Source organism: Gallus gallus, chromosome 2 (genome assembly GCF_016699485.2).
Source record: "Gallus gallus isolate bGalGal1 chromosome 2, bGalGal1.mat.broiler.GRCg7b, whole genome shotgun sequence".
In the NCBI taxonomy this organism is placed as follows: Eukaryota; Metazoa; Chordata; class Aves; order Galliformes; family Phasianidae; genus Gallus; species Gallus gallus.
This window is the reverse complement of record NC_052533.1, coordinates 147,090,130-147,108,598: the sequence shown is the minus strand read 5'-3', so window position 1 is coordinate 147,108,598 and position 18,469 is coordinate 147,090,130. Positions and strand designations below refer to the sequence as shown.

Sequence of the window (18,469 nt, the reverse complement as noted above, 5' to 3'; positions counted from 1 at the left end):
AAGCAATTTTGATGCTGACGCAGTAAACATATCGATTTGGGCATACACTGCAGCACAAGGAATAGAGCTTCTCTTCTAGTATCACACATGTTTATGTTGTCTTAAAGAGTTGAGAAAATGGTACTAGCAACCCTGAGATTGAGCTGGGTGGAGAATCCCCAGGTAAAAATTGTTTGCATAGGAAAAAAGTGCCAATCCATCAACAGGGACATGGCAGGTGGGAAAGAGGCAGTTTTTCCACTGCAAAAAATATTGGGAAGGATTATTTTTTATGTACTGCAACATCCAGTGGAGCTGTGCCCAGAGGAAATATAAAAACTCCATTTGCAGGGCTGAAATGACTGCCTTGTTTTGTTAATGGAGCAAAAAGAAGAAAAAGAATAAAAATATATATGTAGATTAAAAACATTTTTATATAAGATGAGATTAAAAAAAAAAAAAAACCCAAACCCCAGCATGATTTACATGCAGTTTGATCTCACTTTGGAGACTCAGGAGTATTTCTGTCCCACAGCCATTTTAATTGTATTTTTGACCTGCTTTGGAGTAAGTAAAATATAATATCCTGTAATGTCCTGCATGGCAGTAAACCAGCGGTTTCATAGCAGGAATGGGGATAGGTATATTTTTACATACATATGCACACATCCACACAAATAGGGACCTGGAACTCTCTCTTTCTCAGTTCTTTTTATGGCCCAGTATATTAAATATACTGCACTTTAAACATATATTTTTCTGAGGCTGCCAACTTGTCACAACCTCCACTCCATCAAGAGAAGCTATATCATTTTTTTTTTCTCTGCAGGCTAAGCAGTTTCAGACCTGGATGAAAGATGTCTTGTCTGAGTCAGCAGTGCTCTTCTCCAGCATTTTGCAAGGTGTTTTCTCCTGCTGGCAAAATCAGGTAAAATGTGGTCCGGAGTTGTCTGCCTGCTGAGTATATGCAACTGTCTTTGATGGGTTTAGGAATGATGCCTCTGAATATCAAGCTCAGGGTGTTTAAAACACTAGTTCAGCATGTGGAATTGGAAAGACTTTTGGATACATCTACTGTACTTGGGCTCATGCCAACCGAATCTGCCTGCCAAGATGAATTAAGTGGAATGCTGGTGAAATGTAGACCATCTTGGTTCATCTTTATGGTTGAACTTGATGATCTTGGAGGTCTTCTCCAGCCTTAATGATTCTGTGGTTCTGTTATCTTCACCTGAACTTTGAATCCTCGGTGTCCATATCAGCTGAACATTAGGGATAGGATTCTCACTTGGGTCTGCAGTCAGAAAGATGGATCACTGAACACCTCCAGGCTTGGGATTTAGAAGGTCTCAGATGAACCCTCAGCTCCTATGGGTGGGTGAGTCATTTACTTGCAGCAATCAGCAGGGTAATTCCCTCTTTAGTTGTACGGAGGGTTTGCTGAGAAGCAATAATACCCTCTTATGAGGTGGGTGTGTTCTACCAAAATCCTTAACATCATAATGATACAGGTGATAAAAAATTGCTGTGGGTACTCATATTAAGCATATGTTTCTCTCTGTTGCACATAAATACAAAAACAGGCAAGGACAGTAAGCATGACTCCTCAGAGATGAAAGTTATCTCTAACTGTTTTGATCCTTTCTTTCCTCCCAAGTCTTTGAGGATGGGTAAATAGTAAGAAGGAAGTGAAAAAGTACAACAAGCCAACAAACCGTACCTGAAATTCACAATATGGCTTGATTATGATATAGCACTGTTAATGACTCTTCATAATAGATTGGAAAATTAATTAGCTTATTGTCTGCTAACAGAGCATCACTTTCATTCCATTTTCACTGTTCTGGTATTGCTAGGGCTTGTGATGCTATCAATGCTTATGTCCAATCTAGTTAAAATTGTAATAACTCTTGAAAAATTATGATTTTTTTTTTTAAATGCATGTAGATTAGGAGAGGCTGACAGCTCTCAAGGTCATTTGATTCTTCTGCTGGATATTTCTAATATGTCTGTTAAAAATCTGTGTATGTATGCATGAAATTTTCCCCACCCTGGAACTTTTTCCTGACTTCTAATCATGATTTATTTATTTTCCCCCAGAAATAATAACAACTTATCAAGGTTTTTAAAGGGACAACACTTTGGTCTCTAATGGAAATTTACTTCCATTCCACCTTGTTAAGAGTTTGGTAAGGAAATCTGATATTTTTTCTACTAGTTTTTTTTTGTTTTGCCTGTGTGTATTTAGGAAAGATCTCTCATCTCTTCTGCCTCTATGTTCTGCCCTATCCATGTTACTCACAGCTGGTTTGACAGTGAGTGATGCTTAGAGTTCAGCAGCTGGGCTGAGATTGAGATGTGTCTCTCAAGATGAAGGGTAATCAGGTGGGAGGTGACGCATCTTATTGGAGACTCCCAAATCCCAAATCTTGGAGCTGTTCATGGGGCACTGAGATGTGGTGCTCTGAGACAGTGCTCTGTCCCGTCTTACTCTGTCTCACTTCTATTAATAAAATGACAATTGAAGGTACTAATTCCAGCTCAGAATGACTTGCAGCATCAATGCTTTGGAAGTTATTTTGAGGAATTATCCTTTCACAGTTCTCTCCACTGGTTCATAGTCATGGAAATGCCTCCAGGTGCACTTCTTAAGGAGTGGATGGGAAAAAATGCAGCTTTACATGTGCAGTTATTAATTCTAAGTACATTTCAATTTCCTTTCAATGTGGAAGGAAGAGTTCTGCTAATTTTGCCATTGATTATCTTTTTCTTTATAAGATAATAAGAAAATACAAGGTACCAAAAATACAAACAAAACAATACAACGTCCTGAGATGTTACATGCATCAAAATGTCATCCCTGCACAGTCCTGGTTCTGATCTTAGCTTTAAAGATGTGTTACACTGCTGATATGATGGAGCTTTCCAAACTTGAAAAATAATGTGAGCAAAATCAATTTTGCTACCTTGAGATTAGGATGATCATGGGGCCAAGTTGCCCTTGTAGCAAGAAAAGGGAGGGGAAAATCCAGAGACAAGGGAGAGCTAGGACCTCAGAGTGGGATCTCTGTGTCATAGGGCTCTGTGCCTTTTGGGTCACTGTTTGCATTTCCAATCTTTATTATTTTGAGCATCCTACATGGGTCACTACCGTGGGTGGAACATGGAAGGAGATGGACATTTGATCTGGCCAACCTGTCTGTCCTGTTGTCCATTGTGCAGTGCAGATATATGCACTGTGTCGAAACAATTTATACAATCATTGCCATATTTTACAGCCCTGTAGGTTGACCTGGATGCCATTACTGCAACTATGTTGGCAAAAGCTCATTGCATTTCCTCTGGAGTCCTCCTACGTTTATGGTTCTTAGGGATCTGAAATGTATAGGCTGATGTCACAAGAATCTTCTTGTGTTTTGCAACAAAAATCAAGAGACAGTTTTGGAAGATATAAGTTTCTGGGAGTACACATAGCAGAATGCATGTGCATTTAAACAATTATTTGACAAAACTGATAATATATGCATTAAAACTAAGGTGGTACAAAAGATTTGCAAGAATGTCAGACCACAGTAATTCTCTATTCTCCATGTCCCCATTTATAGTAGAGGTTTCATCCCTGTCCATACAGAGATATTCAGAAAAATTAATCTGTGCTAACAAATGATCATTGAATCGTTTGAGTTGGAAGGGGTCTGAAGGTCATCTAGTCCAACTCCCCTGTAAGGAACAGGGAAACCTACAGCTAGATCAGGTTGCTCAGAGCCCAGTCCAACCTGAGCTTGAAATACTCCAGCGACAGGGTATCCATTGCTTCTCTGGACAACATATTCCAGTGCTTCACTACTCTTATTGATCAGAATAGACTCACTATCTCCTCTTTTAAAGCCTGAAGCCTGGACTGAATTTAAGTGTCTGTAACATTGCATTGGTGTGGATTGCAGTGTTCTGTGCATTCTCTCCAGACCAGACTTTTTTTTTTTTTTAAAAAGCCTTCTGGAATTGGATTAACTGTAGAAAACTTGCCTCGTGGTACAAACTCACTCTCATCATAGTCTAGGAGTGTGTTCAGGGCAAAAGCTAACCTTTTCTTTGGATCAAATATGTTCTGGTTAAGTCAACAAAAAGTTTCAATAGGTTGCAGGGGTGATACAGGCTCTGTGGTAGTTCCAAGTGATTTGACTTTAAATTGTGTAGGACAGAAAAAGATCAATCTGTTCTAAGCAGATATGGCAGTTCTAAAATCTGTGTCAGTTTAGACTTGAAACAGAAGAGGGTCTAACATTGGTGTAACTTTGCCAGCCTTGACAAGTTGCCCACGATCTCTGGGTAAAACAACCCATTGGAAGAAAAACGCACTGTGTAACTCCTGGAGACAGATGTCCAGGAACTACAGGACATGGAAGAACTAGCACACAGTATGAATGCAAGGGTAGCCATGTCAAGCTACATAAATGAAATATTACAGTCTGTTTTGCCCAGATCACAGATATGGACAACTCCTTCCTGTATACCCACCAGACTGCCCAATTCAGGCCAAACAGGTAAATCTGAATGAGTAAATAAAGTGGCCACATGTTTTGAATTAGCCATAACGGTCTCAGAGATGTATGATCATGTCATGCTTTTGCTTCTGATACATTTTTATGTTGACTGTTTGGCAAGGACACAGTATTTTCTATCTCCCCCAAGCACTGGAAATCTTCCCATTCCTTACTGTGTGGTAAGAATACAGATGTGGGAATATGAAGATAGGATATGTGGTAGCAATACAAAGATTCTGCCATCCTAATAACACGTGTTTCCAAAGATAACTTCTGCTCTTTCTGGAAATCTCCTTTACCCTCTTACCACTCCAGGAGTTCTGTCTCCCAAAAACTAAGGCCCATGTTGTGTTTCTCCATCTCAGAATTTCCTGGTGAAGGATGGAAGAGAAGTTGATTTGCCATTTGAGCTGCTGTATTTGGTCACATTATGCTTCGCATTGCTCACTAAATATGGTTCAGTGGTCTGTTAAAATTAATTTCATATTAATTGTTTTAAAACCAACAGCATCCTGCGCTGCCTTGGGTGAGCGATTGCCTTTCTCAGCTGGGAAATAATTTTGGCATTTCATTTGGAAAAAAGTAATTAACTGCATGGGTATGCTTAGTTGAGTAAGTCATTACAATCTCTGACTTATGCAAATGAGATTGTTGAAGTATAATTCTGACTGTGATAACCCCCCCCCCCCCCAAACACACACACATAAACTTTTAATTTGCACAGCCCTCCAGAATATTGGTGTGCAAATAAAAGCTGTTCAAGAGTTAATTTATAAATCTCAATTGCATGATCAATTCTCAATGAGCAGATGTAATGCAACAGAGCATCTCTGGGACTTCTCAAGGATTCTTCTCAACACATCAGTTGATGGTTAACATGATGTTTCCACTTGTTCAGATGTCCCTGTGCTCATTTTACAGTTGCTGTAGCATGAAACGTGCTTGTAGGGTCATCCTCATCATATTCTGACTTCCTTAATTAAGATGTTTGTTATGTGTGTTATGAAGACACAGGTGACCATACTTATGGATTTTAGTAGTGTATTACTGAGTTCTATGTAACCACCCATGGCTTCTTTATTCAAAGAAGTTTCAACTTTTAATTGTTCGTTATTAATTTATTTTCTTCCTTTTTATCATATTCCTTCAGCATGTGTTTTTTTTTGCTTCTGAAACAGTATTATTATTCAAATTTCTTGGCCAGTTAAAGAGATGAATGCAAAGACTAAATATGCACAAAGAAAGAGCTAGGAAATTATTTTTCCCTAGCTAATTAATTGCTTGCCCAAAATAATCTTTCGTTTACCTTGAAACTACTTGGGAACTTGGAGAAAAGAGTATCTTGAGGACAGATGACTTAAACAAGGGAATAGCTGTTCTTCTTTGTTCTCCACAAATGATGTTATACTGACATTGGGATTAGGTCGGATGGCTACCTATCTCCATCCTATTTTGAAGAACTGCATTTTACAGTGGATCCTATTTACATCCTATTTTGAGGAGCTGCATTTTACAGTGGAGGCCTGAGTTAAACCAAGGGTCTGATGTCTCTGGAGAAAACCTTGTGTTTGGAAAATCCTGAGTTTGGGCAAATCTATGCTAGCAGCACAAAAGATTTCTGAAGGATTTGATATATCATCCTTTAGGGTAGTGATTTGGTGGAGCTTAATTTTGCCTACAGTGTAATCAGGAGCTTGCATCCATCTTATCCTCTTGACTGATGAACATAAATTTAAATATAAGAAGAGATGAGCCCTTGGATGGAAGAGTTGGAGAGACTGGGGAGTGAGGAAATTGTGGATGGCACTGACCAAACTGATATCTTTCTGGAAGAGCCAGTTGCCTCTGACAAGCTTGATTAAAAGAGAAATGCTTTCGGAAGCATGAAGTCAGTGGCTCTGACCAAGATGCTACTTCACTGAGAGACCCTGCTCATCTGTGGCTTGCATTGAGTTTCTTGTAACTGTGGAGAGCTGTTAACAAGAGATGCTTAATCGTCTCTGGCTGACAGGGAGCTGCCAAGTGGCTTGGCAGCTTAGAAAGCCTTTCTGTGCTCCCAGGAAGATAGGTCTTTACAGATGCTGAGGTTTCAAAAAGAACAGTTGTTCCCAGCAGTCAACAGACTTGATTTTCAATTTGTGCTTCTTTTGAATGCAACATACCATCTGTCTTATGCAAATAGATCTGGTCCACAAATTACTGGATCAGAGTTAATACTCGGGGTCCATCAAAACTGTGACAGCTATGAATGGTGCAAGCGTAGGTAAGAAAGATGGAAAAATAGGCATTAACAGTAAAACTGTGCTTTGGCATTGCTTTGGCATTGACTGTGACTTCTGAGTTGAGGGGTCCACCTTCTGCAGATGAATCTACGTACTGGCTGCAATCTGTGTTGAAAGTTGGGTGCAATGCTTTCTCTGCAGTCAGGAGATGTACCCTATATATGAAACTGCCTCTAAAAATTTTATTTTATTTTATTTTATTTTATTTTATTTATTTTATTTTATTTTATTTTATTTTATTTTATTCATCTTGTGGACAAACATTCATTTGAAGATGGAAATACCAGAGTTCTGGGTCTCTGCTCCCAGGAATATTGTGGGCTTCTCTTGGTAAAACCATCTCAGCTTAATTAACACTTCTTCAGTACCAGAGAGTCAATCATGTCTTAGTAACTGTTGAAAATGACCTAGGAGAAAGAGAACACCAAGGTCCTTTTCTTACTTTTGCCTTTCTTCATATACCATTCTTCTTGTCTCTCTCTCCAAGGGTTTGGGGGAACGAATCTCAGTCAAGAGGACACTGTCTCAGCTTGGAGAGGGTCAGGGCAGGTGATTCTTGCAAAGCAGATGTTTTCTTCTCTTAAACAAAGAAAGAGAAAGAGAGAGCAGAAGCCAAGAATCTGTTAATCAGAATTTATCGATGGCAGTTCATTGAAACGCAGCAGCTGGTTTCGCCTTCGTTAGTTCCCAAATGAAAGTTTTTCAACACCATGTCAGGAAAAAAAAAAAAGAAGTTTCTTAGAGAAAGAAATCTTGCTGCAAGGTCAAGCTGAGACTGTTGCTACTTTAATAAACACCTCAAATTGTCTCTGATTAATTCTAAATAAATTTCAGGGCAGACTTGCCTGTGTGATAAGTGATTTCAAGCAAGTGCTGTTGACATATTGAGCTGATTGAGATTAAGGGGAGAAAGAGGTGAACAATGGGGTGAGATTAGAAAATCTTTGTCACATAGATTAGGACCTGGGAGTGGAAGGATGACACAATCATTTGTCATGTGCTGGAGGTGAGCGGAATGAATGAGGATTTACTAGAAGATAGCCTGAGACTTGGAGTGTGGCTGAGTTTCTCAATAGGCAAAGTCAGTGCAAGCCTTAAAAAATACTAGAGTAAGGCAGTAGGAAGTTTATTTGTGTCCCTGGAAATTGGAAAAATGTGGGGAATCGGTGGAAACTGATGGTCCAAGGAAGTAATGAAATTGGTGCAATCATCATGCAGGAAGGGATGGCCAGCTTCGGATGTGGGGCTGATCCATGGCACTGGCATAAATTCCCCTCAGTGTAGCTCTGGTATAGCAGAGTTTCTGAGTTAAACACATATAATGACTCCAAGAAAAGGCAAATACAAACCAAACAGCACCAATATCCAGCAGAAGATCAACCCTGTGGTTTTCTTGCCTGGTATATGGTGTCAAAGATTGCCATCAGACCAACCATGGCAATGCCCCATAAAAAACAAGAGGCTCCTTCAACATCCTTGATGATCCTGGCAAAGACTATAGAGGTGTTTCCCTGTCATCATCCTCTGTCACCTGATCTCTCATTTGAGTTAAAAAGTTGTAGTTATTACCTGCTAGAATAAATAGCCTGCAGTGAAGACCCTTGTGGTCAAAACCCACTGATACCCTTTCGATACACTCTTTAGAGCCAAAGACTTTACGAAGAGTGATGGGACAGTGAACAGCTATTAAATGACATCAAAAGAAGTGGAGTCAGAGTGGAAATTCCCACAAAGCTGAGCAAAGAGAGTGAAAGAGCTACTGTTGTTTGGAATATTTAAAATAATCCAGATATATACAGGAAAATGGCTGCAGGGAATGAGTCTTCACTGCCTTTCTGTTCTCAGTGTCCTAAAATTTCTTTCCAGTTCAGATAGCAAGGGTTTTTGCATACTGAAGAGCATTTCCTTCTGTGAAACAATGGAAACAGGACTTTTTTCAAAGTCTACAAATTTATTTTAGCCTAATAAAATGATGCAGCAATGTATTCCCATCCCCCATTAAAGAAAATTAATTTCAACAGCTTATTTTTTAATGAATGTCTTAATCAGACCTCTGCCTATTAGCAGAAACACTACAGAAATTCAAATCATCCCCATTAATAGGTGAGAGATGTTTACTAATGACCCCAACACTGAGTGTTATACTAAAAAAGCCTTACAAAGAATTATTACTCTCTATAATAGCAATGAGTTATTCAAATGCAGAAGATGATATTGTGTGCAGGCAGGGAGGGGGCCTGTAAGAAGTCACTGGGATTGGTACATTTGCAAATCAGCTCTGGAGGGCAACATAAATAAATATAGCAGAACTCCGAAGAAAATAAAATAGTATGAATCATAAATCAAAGCAATGTAGTTGAGCTGCAGAGGACACTGCAAATAGATAGGATAACAGAAGGAAATATTGGCTCAGGCATAAATAGCTCTTAATAAATCATCAGCCAACGGTAGCAGGGCAGCAGCATCCTTGCTGAAGATAATGACAGCTGGAAACACCTTGCTGGTGCTTGTGCATTCACCGTGTAACCAGTCTCTAGATCAAAGAACTTGCTGGAAAGATCTCTGAGCCCATTCTGCATTCAATAGGAATGTCACTGAGAGAAAATCAGGCTCCAGCTGAATTGAAATTCTCCTATGGGACGGCAATTGCAGGCTAGGTCTTCAGAAGACATTTAAGGCTACAGTGTTCCTGTCTATGGTAGTAACTCCTTAAGAATACGCACCATGTGTTTAAGAACTCTGTGTCTCATGCCAGGTCCTCTTGCCTTACTCATTGCTCTGAGGTGTTTTGGTAACCAGAATTTTTCATCCCAAGAATCCCACAGGAGCTAATGGGGCATTAAAAGCTGAAGCAGATTTCTGCTTTCCCTTGAATCTGCCGAAGATGATTAGATTGCCTGACACAGCCAGAGATTAGCTGAAAACATCATCAATCTTTTTTTGTCTATTTGCAATTCTATTTTCAGTCGAAAAATACATTTTCCAAGAGGAATGTATGGAGTTGAAATCAGATATTCAACTCAGAAATCTGATCATATCTCTTTACCAGACTTTTATAAGAGAAAAAAATCCCTCGCTTCACAGTCATGCCTTATTCATATCATGGCTTTTGGCAGTATGCGCACATTTGTGAACAACTATTTTAAAGGATCAATTATAGGAAGAGCAAAATTTCATACAAAATCTCTACTGAACAGCTAGAGAACTCACTACGAATTGCAGCCACTGCCACTGAGTCAGACGGATGCAGTGGTTTCACAAAAATATTGTTACATATCCTACTAGTTTTATGCTTCAATATAAATATTAAAAATTAAAATATGTTTTGCTACTTATAAACTTTATAAACATTACCTATATTATAAGTATTTTTATGAGGGTTGCTCCAAAAGTAATGCCTCCTTCTTATTACCTTGGTCCACAATATCAGAGGCAGATGTTGGTGGTATGACAGTAGAGATTGAACCTTCCCACCAGTGTTCCATTATATTTTGTTGCCCTGAAATAGATGGCAGCAGAGGGGCAGCCTGACAATATGGTATCTGACATGACAGTATGGATGAAGCAAAGGTGTGTCATTGTATTCCTCCATGTGGAAAAAAATGACACCCATTGCCATTCGTTGATAATTGCTGAATGTTTATGGAGAACAAACAGTGGATGTATGCACAGTGAGGCAGTGGGTGGTATGTTTCAGTAGTGGTGACTGCAAAAGTGGGTCACCTTTGCTGGTTCAGGTTTTGATGAGTCTGGCATGCAGGATATTGTTCATTGCTGGGGAAAATGCAGAACTAATGATGGTGACTATGTTGAAAAAAAGATATATATATGTATGTTTTTTGTAGCTAAGAATTTTATCTATCAAGTTACTGTGCTCATTGTATCTGTTGTAGTTTACATGGAAATAAATAGAAGGCATTACTTTCGGAGCAATCTATATGCGACCCAAGAAAATTCCTCATCACTCAGTGTGACTCAGACAAGCCAAAAAGTTGGACATCCATGATTACGATGATTGCTAACCTTAACAAGATTGGGAATAAGAGTGAGGACCTCAATCCTCGGTCCCAGTTTCCTCGGGGGAATCAATCCTTCCATTAAATATCCAAGGTAGGTAATGGGAGTGAGAAAAAACATGACTTCTGGAATGTTTTGGAACAGGCTGCCCAGGAATGGGTGAAGACATTATCTCTGGAGGTGCTCAGAAAATCTGTACATCTGTACGGTTGGGGATGTGGTTTAGTGGGCATGGTGGAGATGGGCTGCTGGTTGGACTAGGTGGTCTTAGTGGTCTTCTCCAATCTTAATGATTCTGTGATTCTATGATTCTGCATCGTGTCTCTCTTTTACAGGAAGTTGCCGGTGGATATCTATCCACAGTGAATCTGGTGGCCAGAGTAGCTGGGTACATTGAATCCTCTACTTCAAAAGTCGATGAGGTGTTGTTACTGTGAATGTAAAACACATGGGAGACGGAAGGGAGAAAAAGAAGGTGTGTGTCATTTTGCAATCAGTTCCCTAGAAAAAAAAAAAAAAAAACAGATTAAGGTTTCTATACTCTGAATTTTATCTGCCTCTTATAGAGCTGTCAGGTTGAACACAGCTTTTGTATTTAACAAAAATAATCAGGTAGGCCATGAATTTTAATAAAACAAGCAACAGCTCTGGGACTGATTGGATTGCTTTGATGTTCCATTTTGTCCAGTAACCTTGAGAAAAATAGTATCGGGATTAATATGTAAATGCATTTTCCACCCTGCCTGTGAATATAGTGACATTGTAATTGCAAGCAACGCAAAAGTTAGTTCTGATGGATAGCTCCAACTGTTCAGCTGGTTAGCCTATTTAGAAACGTATTAGCCCCTGAGCAGGCTACTTACTACTTTGTTCACTGTGTTTTATGACCCACAACGTACACGTACTGTTAAATGTCTATAAGTCATTTATCACTCAAAGCAAATCCCAATGTTTCACTCGAGAAAACCAAAGTTCCCAAAGAGAGTTAGCAGAGCAGAGCAGTCAAGGTAGGAAGTGATTGGGTCTGACAGTGTTAAAAGGGCTTTTACTTCACTGCTGGTCTGCCTAGGAGATGTATTTACAGTCTGACTAGCACTGACACCTGATTGGGGTCCCTTGAAGTTTGCAGACTTCAAATTGAAACAGTTGGAGGAGAAGAAATGATGCCTTTTCCTGAAGACATTCCTGAGCATCCAACTCAGTGATTTACAGGAACTGCATAGGCATGTGTGTGGCATGACACAGTCCTTGAGGCAGTGAAAAAGCCATGGTGCCACACTCTATGATGTCGCTGCATAGGAAAGACCCTTTGGCCACCCTTTGTTAAACTCTCCATTGCCCCAACAGCATAAGGAACTTGTATCCATGTCTTTTCAACCTGTGTGTTATATTGGATTTCCCTACTGGCATATCTGCTATTGTGGTCTGTGAGGTTAGAAGTGATTTTGGTTTGAGGCATACAGCAGTGCCTCCACTTGACTGCTTGCATGGCATTGTTTTTGTCTATGAGCAAAGATTCTGATACCCACTTTTAGTGTTGCATTGCCTGATTCATTGGCATCCTTAATAGTGAGGGAACCAGTTGGAAAAGAATGTCCTGAAGGGCCATATTATAACTTCATGCAGAAATGACTACACTTATAGCAATGATACCCTGCCAGATCTTTAAGTGGCTGTTCAAGTTTTTGATTTATAGATCCCAAACAATGATACATCTGTCATTTCTTAGGGGCCAGCTGTTATGCAGGGATGGGTTGATCTTATTTCAAAAAATACACGCTTCCTGGAGTGAACATTTCATTAGAACTCTGGTATCTTAAATTCTCCTTGATAGTGGTCATCACTGTATGTCTTTTACTTGTTTTGGGTGGTGTAGGGTTCTGTGAAATGACTGCTGGGATCTGCCACAGGTATGTTTGCGAAGAGCCTTGCTACATAAAGTCTGAATAAGCCTGGTAGATTGGAGAAATTGCATACACGGAGGTAATTCTCATCATTATCATAATGGGAATCAGCATTAGAAAAGAGTGTCAAAATGTTACTGTGAAAACAGAAGATCACTGCCAGACGGGGAGAGATGGTGTACCCCAGAACTGTGTTTGTTAGGTAATAGTAACTGAGGAAAGTGACAGACTTACAGCAGGTGTGTGGGAGACTCCAATGCGTCTGGAGGTTGGGGCAGGCTGTAGTTCAGCTCGAGCTGAGCAAATGCTTTCTGAGCAAAATGGCATTGCCATGGTGCTGTAATGATAGCATGGTCCTGTAGCAAGCTGGGCTGCTGACCACTGGTTGAACATCTGGACAGCAGCAAAGACAAATGTGGTCTTTTAAAGGGCATGAAATACCTTGATTGCACTGCTCTTTTGCTTTTGGCAGTGGTTGGGATTGCCTTGCAATTTCTAGGAAAAAATTTTGCTTTTCAGAGTTTTCATTCTTTTCAGGATAGGGTTAGGCTGATCAAACACCTTGTCATGAGATTGATATATGAGCTTAGTGATCAGAACAGATCAGAGATCAGACTCATCTGACCTAACATCCACTTAGTAAGGTCTGATAAAGGTTTCTGTACAGCTGAGTGAGGGACATCACCAAAAAATTTGGTGAAAGGAAGAAACAATTAATCAGCCAGGTTTGGTCTAAGGCAAGCAGATGACAGTGCTGTACTGATTAATGTTCTGAAGTTGATCTAAATGGCTCAACCTCAAGGCTATAAACAGCTTTTGGAAGGAGATCAAGACGGGAACAAGCGGACAGTGGTGTATTTAGGTGTCTTCCAGGTAACTTGTGAACTCTCCATTTAAATAACAAGTTTACTGATACACAGCAAGACAAGAAAGAAGATAACATCTACTGCTGTCTTATTTGATTATTTATTTACTTTCCATTAGAGATGAAGAAGCCTTTGAAATTGATCCAGTGCCTCATATCATGCAAGACCACAGTCAGGCTGAAAGTACAAATTTCCCAAGTTCCCCTGCAACTCCTGTACTCCTGTCATCACTAAACACAGTACCCCTCAGGCTGGGGAGGATGTGTGAAAGGTGAATGCAGAGAACCTCTCCCCAGGGTCCAGACAGCATTTTTAGAGCCAGGCATTGCTTTATGTTGCCAAGGGGGAAGTTCGGTGGTTCGGTGAGCATGATGATGACAGTTTGATCAAGATGATCATAGTGATCTTTTCCAACCTTAATGGTTCTATGACTCTACTGTATGTTTTGTGTGCTGAAGACAATAGCCAAATAATTAACTGAACCAGGAACCCAGCTTATTGTAGTTATTATGCCTAGCAAGTACAGTGGAAACTTTGGTGGAAAGCTAGGTCTCATTTCAGGCCACCTAAGCTCTTCTATGAGAAATGTATGCCAGCACTGGTTTCAGCCTGTTCACTAGGATGAGTGCGTATACTTGTTCCTCCTTCCTGCTCCTACAGTAAAAAAACAGACTGGCATGTGTTGTACTTGCTGGTTTGAACGGAAGAAGATAGACATGAATATGAAATTTTTCATATCTGCAATTTTTCTTTTGCCTCCCACCATCTTTTTGATTAGTGTAGACAGCTGTCTCCAGCACATACCATTACTGATCATGAAGAGAGAAAAAGTAAACATCTTGTCAACAGAGGTAATGGACAAAGGATTCTTTTCAATACACCCCATGCTAATGGGGTCTTTGGCTCAGCAATCTTCAGCCTGGAAAGTGCATGACAGAAATGTATATAGCTGTTCAGTAATTTAGAGAAAACAAATGTGGAAAAACTGTCCACAGAGAATTACAAAAATGGAGCATTTGAAGGTGGAAAACACAGAACAAAGGAAATAGTCGGGATCTTCACAAAGCCTTATCAGGCTGTGGAGGTCTTTGCTGCATATGGCTGATGTAGATGTTTGCAGGAGTCCACAAAGCAGTAGGGCAAACCCATGGAAGAAAACTGATGCAGGTCTCTGAATTTTGAGGGTAAGATTCATGGCTCAAAACCTGGCAGTATAGTCCAGTGAGGAGAAGATACTGAATTATATGGACTCATGCATGACCTTGATGTGACCATTCCTTACTTCATGTTCTTTTAGCATGCTATATGATTGAATCAAAGATCACTCCTTACATAGGTTTGTTGGACCTGGCACAAGGATATCATATGGTAATAACAAATCTAAAACAACATTTATTTTCTCCACATTTATTCAGTGCAGATAATGATTCTTTCCAGGCCCACACCTGAAAGCACAGTCTAGTCTGTTTTGTTCTGGCTTGTAGATTTTAATTCTGAGTGTTAGTTTCACTTTGGATGTCTCATTAGCAGGGTGACATTTTCCTATTAGATGAAAATGTTCAACACAGATTTCCTTGTCGCCACGTTACTGTCATCTTGTCTTTTGTCATCATGGCTGATGGTTCAACGTGCTCTGATCTACTATCCTTTTTTTTTTTTTTTTTTTTGTGTGTGTGATGCAGTTATTATTGTGTGCTCTATCTCTCTCTCCCTTTCTCTTCTTCGGCAGTGATAAAAAGAATAAATAAAAATGAAATATACAAAGTATAAACTGCCTTTATGACTGAATGACTTTCTTGCTGCATTAAGCAATTTCTTTTGTGCCAGCACCTCTCGTGAAAGCTCAGGATGTTCTCCTGATGTATTCATGAGAGCTACTTTGCTGCAATCATTGCATGCATGGCTGATTTTTTTTGAAACAAGCTCATGATTATTGATATCTGGGATTCTTCTTTTCAGCTTAGTAGCCAGGAGGGGGTGTCCGTATCTTACAAATCAGCTCTCCTTCAAGACTGGTGGCAAAATAACTTCTAACAGGCACAGCACTGTGAAATATCTTGTCTCTATAAGCTATGCAGAGAGGGGAAAGTGGTGAGGAACAGTACAAACACAACAGCATAAATGGGAGCTGATGCAGAGCTGCAGGAAGCCTCGTTCCTGGAGACATTCAAGGCTGTGCTGGACGGTGGTCTGAGCACCCTGGTTTAGCTGTTGATGTCTCTGTTCTTTGCAGATGAATTGAACTAGATGACTTTCAAAGGTCCCTTCCAACTCAAACAATTCTGTAATTCTATGATTCTACAGAGGGCGGAGGGAGGCTGTGGGGAGCAGCAGAGGAGAGTCAAGAGGAGAAAGGGAAGAGGAAGGGGATTCCCACGATGTAATAGAGCATGTCAGATAGATCTTCTTTGTGCTATTTTTGATCTTCTTCATTGCTTTACATTTGGCACCAAGATGTCCCACTGGGACTCCTTAGCTCAGTCGGCATACATGTTAGTTCTTGGGATATTCTTTCTATATTCAGTTGTATTCAGCTGAAGAGACAAGAAATATTCATAATATATGATTAAGATTGGAAGGGACTACAGGAGGTTCATCTGGTTCAACCTCACTTCTCAAGTAGGGACACCTAGGTAAGGTCGCCAGGGATCATAGCAGAGTCTAGACATCCAGGTTCCAGCTATAATCAGCAGACATTCTGTCAAAAGAGGCCGTGGAGCTCAGTGTGACTTATCTGATCAGTTTAAGCATCTCTGTTAAACAATGTGAGCTGCTTACCAAAATGCCTTAACTTTAACAGGGATTCACCCAGATGGAAATACTTCCTGTGGGCATCATCTTCTTCATCTGAGGTCTCTCAACTCATTTTAAATGAAAGCCTCAGTTCCAAGCCATCTAAACTGCACATATTGCTCTTGAAAAGTTTGCCTTACACAGATCAAAACTGCAGTGTTGGTGCTATCCTTGGAGAAAGCAGAAAAGGGCCACACACAATTTCCAGACTACATAAACAGCACACTCCAGAGAACCTCTATGCGGAGCATCATGACTACAGCTAAAATGTGTACTAGTGGCTCTAGGAGTTAGAAACATGAGGTTCAGATTTCAAAATGGGATATCTATGTACGTGAGGTACTCTGGAACCCTAAACTACCAGCTCTTGGAGAAGAGCTCTGCAACTTCTTTGGGTACATCTCGTATTTAGGAACTTAAACTTAAATTTAGAACTTAAGTTCCTAAGTGGTCCAAACTCTAAATCCAGTTAAGTATCCCGCAAACATCCTTAATTTCTACGTACCTCAATTTACCATCTATAAAATGGGCTTAATACTTCACAAAACTACCTAGTAGCTGCACAGAGTGTCTTTGCTGGGTGAAAGCACAGAGAAAATCTGTCTGCCTTTTTCCCCATATCAGAGTAGGAACTCCAAGGCTGCCTACTAAACCACAGAAAGGAGAGTTATTTCTAGCTCTGTTAATTGCTCAGTGTGAGCATTTGAGGAAGGGTGGTTTTGAACATTCTTGCGGGCAAGTACAGCACTTAGGAGCATGCAAGCCAATTACAGAGGTCTTGCATAGTCTTTTTCCAACCTTCTGCTTTGAGGTAATGTATCCTCTGGAAAATGAAAAGAAGACCTCTCTCCTTTGAGTTGGTGTCCATGGCAGTCCCCAAGACACAGGCTGAGCCTTCTCCTTATGTTATGCACTTACCAAGAAGAATACATGCTATACAGGTATGTTATCATAGTACACTTAGCAATACATTTCAAAAGGACAAACTTGATGCTGTACAAGGAAAACTATCATGCCAATGAAAATGTTACATACTGGCTAAATTGGTGACTTTTCAAGTTTTCTGTTGACTTCAAAGCAGTGTCTGCGCTGTTCATGTGGGAAATACATTGGTAAATCTTCTAATCTCCTATTTGCACTGAATATCCCTTGAAATATTTCCTGTTGTTCATTCTGACGTAGCTAAACTGGTATGAGAACATCACCAAAAGGCATCAATTTAATCAAAGTTGCAATATGTTAGGTACTGAATATTCACCTGGGGAAAGATGGTCTTTGCTCTGAAATCCTGACAATTTAGCAAGAGAGGACAGCTATAAAATGCCTCATTAGGCACTTTCTTCTTCTCTTTTCCTTTTTCTTTTGGTAAGTAACAAAAAGGATTAAGGGAAATGCTGGTAACTCAGGCAGTCTCTGCCAAAGATGGGAAACATCAGCTCAGATGAGGATGAAAATAATCCATTGGAAGACCCATTCCACCTTGGAAATATACAGCCATCAACATGAGATGAAAGGTAACAGTGCTGAGAGCAAAGTGATGCATTTGGGAAAATAATAAAAATAACTCGTCCTTTAATATCAGGGCTCATCCATTGGAACTGGCAGAACAAATGAGATCAGAGCACAGTCCTAAATAGGGTTTGGAAAGAATAAATCAGGAGACATTCTTGCTTTCGTACTGATAAGATCTCACCTGGCTTGCTGCATGCTCAACAAGAAAAGCTCAATAATTCAGTGAGTTGAGCAAAACCATAAGGGAGAGCTCTTCTGTGAGGAGAAACCCTGGAAAAGTTAAGCAAAATTTAGCCTGAGAGAAGACTTTTTTTTATTTTTATAATTACTTATTTTCTTAATACAGTTTTTAAAGAAATTTAAAGGCCACTGGAAAACAAATTTTATTCATCTAGCTTTTTTTTTTTTACCACCACCTGAAGAATCTCCAGGTGGTGAAAGTAGGCCATGTGTTGAAGGCTGCTGATCTACTGGACAGCTAGTATTGACACAAAGGAAATGTGGAAGAAGAAAAGGATCAGGAATAAATTTAAGGAATGGTGGGAACAGGAAAAATTGTGACACAGCCTCCC

At 39.9% G+C, this 18,469-nt stretch overlaps 1 long non-coding RNA gene across 1 annotated transcript; it reads left to right on the top strand.

The window, feature by feature from the left end:
• The first annotated feature begins 982 nt into the window (after positions 1-982).
• On the top strand, positions 983-11,536 carry LOC107052825. Its single transcript, XR_001465554.3, has 4 exons — positions 983-1,353; positions 2,080-2,168; positions 10,699-10,915; positions 11,158-11,536. It is a non-coding gene; the product is annotated as an uncharacterized LOC107052825 (long non-coding RNA).
• Positions 11,537-18,469: the final 6,933 nt, after the last annotated feature.